Below are 3,366 nucleotides of genomic sequence, written 5' to 3'. Positions count from 1 at the left end.
CCGTTTAACCCTTTGTGATAAAATTGGATTTGGAGGTCCCATTCCAAGTACACTACTTGCTTTTGAACCATGCGGCTGGCGTAGCAGAAGCAGCCTCCCAGCGGTTACCTGCTCCCGACGAGGGAGAGCAGAACTGGGTGCACTTAGGAAATCACGGTAATTTTTTTCAGTCCCACTCACCTGTTATGTAAAGGTCTCTATTGAAATTCAGCTGGTAAATTCCTCTGTTCCCTGCAGTCAATAATTTATTCTTGAACGGTTATTAGAATCTGATGCATTTTACAAGTTTAACAAAGGGCTCAGCTGTCCGCCTCTCTTCTAAAATACGTTGATAGGAAGATTTTTAAGCAGATCTAAAATTCTTCTCCAAGTTTTCAAAGTAAATAGATATAAGGGTTTTTATAGATAATATACTTGATTTTTTTAAAAAACAACACCATAGGATGATAGAAATACTTCTAAATACCTCTTTTCAAAAATACTTTCTAGAGTACAAATTTCTTTTCAAAGGCTGTTTCTCTCACATCATTAAAATGTCACTTTACATTAAAGGGATAGATTAAGAGAACTTATTTTTTTCTAAACTATTAAATAGGTAGCACACTGCTAACGACCATTTATCATCACAGAAAAGAAGAGCAAATTTAGAACACTTGTCTTTTTTGAAAAAAAAGGAGTACACACACTTGTTTTAAAAAGTTTTAGGTTTAGTAACATCTTTAAGTACTTTCACACAGATAATGTCTTCTCAATTACAGATTTTCAGTCAACCCCATCTCATAAATTCTACTGTTTAATTTTATTATCACTATTTTGATATGTTTTATATTTCTACGTATATTTAACTTTTGTAATTTTTAAAACCTACTGCAGTAGGTTGAGTTCATCACTTGCCTGGGTCCGTGACACATTATCATTCTTCAAAATACCCTTGGGATATTTTAGCAAGTGCCCTCCTCACCTTTTAAAGGGTTGTCTTCCAGATCAATCATATTTTAACAGCATCTTCATAAAGTGTTTTTTTTAAGTGAATATCAATTTGCCACAATAAATAAAGTAAACAAATTCAGCCTTCCCTGCCCCCTTCCAGCATCCTCCACTTCTGCAGGTGTATAGCATGGAATAACCATCCCAGCACGGCCACACTTCCACAGGGACTCCCTGTGAATCCTGAGACCGGGAAGAAAAAGGCCCACTCTGAGTCCTGGGGGTCACCCCACTTCCTGGTTATGCTATTGAGTGTCCACTTCTCCCTGGTCCTCCAGCTGTGCCGCCTCATCTCACTGAAGTTAGGCACCTGGATCCTTGTTACAGGAGGAGGACATTTGGAAAACCTTGTGCCTTTGGAAGCCCCTAAGGTCTTCGCAGGTACCTGCCCTGGCACCTGACCAATGAAGCAAGGCTTAATCATCCATCAGAGTCATCAGAACAAACGCCTTTCAAGTCATTAAGTCCATTTCCCACATAAATAAAACCTACAGCCTACATGATCTTCCTGAGACACTTACTCGGGACCTGCCTGCCAGTTATGAGTTTCAATCCTTGTACCTTCCTCACTGCTCCTGTAGGGGCACCAGAAACCAGCAGTTGGATCAAACTCCACTGGACTTGTGCTCCCTGCCACCACCCTTTCCTGCCCCCTATGCCGGACACTGAGGATTAACTGCCTTTCAGTTCCTCTTTTATGTGAAGGGACATGATGTCAGGTCCCCGGGAAACATTGGTTAGTGAACAGCTGTGCCTGCCCGTGCTGGCCATTTTCCATTCCTCCCTCCAGCCCTGGGGGGCTGACCTGTGCGGACAGCATGGCGGGTTTCCTTGTCCTCTGGCTCCTGGCTGGGTTCACGTGGTGGTGACACTGGCAGGAGAGAAGCCAGGGTATCTATGCCTCCAGTCTCACCCCAGGGTCACCGCGGCTTGACACCATTCTTCATCTGAAGGTCACAACTCCTGCCAGCAGTCCCCTCCCAGAGCTGAAGCTACCCTCTCACATTCTGTCCCCTTCAGGCCTGGGGGCAGTAAAGGCAGCGTCCCTTGTTCCTTTTCCTAAACACCTTTGTAAACAATTCCTTGATTAAGCTTTCCTATATTACCTCATTTGAGAAGATTTCTGTTTCCTGATGGAAACTGCCTGCTCTACTGTCCAAACAGCAGCTGTGGTGTAAATGCCATTCTTTTGTTCTTGATGTGATGCTGGGTCAAATAGGAAAATGGGTGTGAGTAATGAACAAGGATGATGATGGTAACAGCAAGAATAATGAACTTTTCTCGAGTGCTTGCTCAGAATCAGACACCATGTGTATTCTTTTACACGCATTCACTCATTTGAACCTCGCAACACTTTCATGAGAGTGGTAGGCAGCCTCTAATGACTCCAATGACCCCTGACTGCTAATATTCACACCCTTGTACTACACCTTCACCCCAAGTGTAGGCTGGATTTAGTGACTTGCTTCTAATGGCTAGAATATGGCAGAGCAATGAGATGCCCCTTTCAAGATTACAAAAAGACTGTGGTTTCCATCTTGGGTGCTGCCCGTTGCTCACTTATTCTGAGGGAAAACAGTTGCCATGATGTGGGCTGACCTATGGAGACACCCATGTGGCAATGAACTAATGTCTTTAGTCAACAGCCAGTGAGTGAACTTGAAAGTGAATCCTCCTCCAATCAAGCCTTGAGATGACGGCATCCTTGCAAGAGACCCTAACCCAAAACACCCAGCTAAGCTGCACCCAGATTTCTAACCTATAGAAATTATGAGATAATAAGTGTGTGTTGTTTTTTTTTTTTTTTTTTTTTTAAAGTGTATTTTTTTTTTTTTAATTTATTTATTTAATTAATTAATTTATTTATTTTTGGCTGTGCTGGGTCTTCGGTTCGTGCGAGGGCTTTCTCTAGTTGCGGCAAGTGGGGGCCACTCTTCATCGCGGTGCGGGGACCGCTCTTCATCGCGGTGCGCGGGCCTTTCACTATCGCGGCCCCTCCCGTTGCGGGGCACAGGCTCCAGACGCGCAGGCTCAGCAGCTGTGGCTCACGGGCCCAGCCGCTCCGTGGCATGTGGGATCTTCCCAGACCAGGGCTCGAACCCGTGTCTCCTGCATTAGCAGGCAGATTCTCAACCACTGCGCCACCAGGGAAGCCCGTGTGTGTTGTTTTAAGTCATTAAGTTTTGAGGTAATTTGTTACACGGCAACTGATAACTAATACAAAGGGATGCCATTTTTATCCTCTCTTTAGAGATACAGAAACTAATGCTTAGCTACCTGCTCCAGCTCATGCAATTAGGAAATCAAAGAGTCAAGACAAAAAACCTGACAGAGAGTCCGTGCACTTAACCATTACACTTATGGCCTCTTGATGAAACA

Source organism: Balaenoptera acutorostrata, chromosome 8 (assembly GCF_949987535.1).
Source record: "Balaenoptera acutorostrata chromosome 8, mBalAcu1.1, whole genome shotgun sequence".
Classification (NCBI taxonomy): domain Eukaryota; kingdom Metazoa; phylum Chordata; class Mammalia; order Artiodactyla; family Balaenopteridae; genus Balaenoptera; species Balaenoptera acutorostrata.
Note: the sequence above shows the minus strand (reverse complement) of the source record.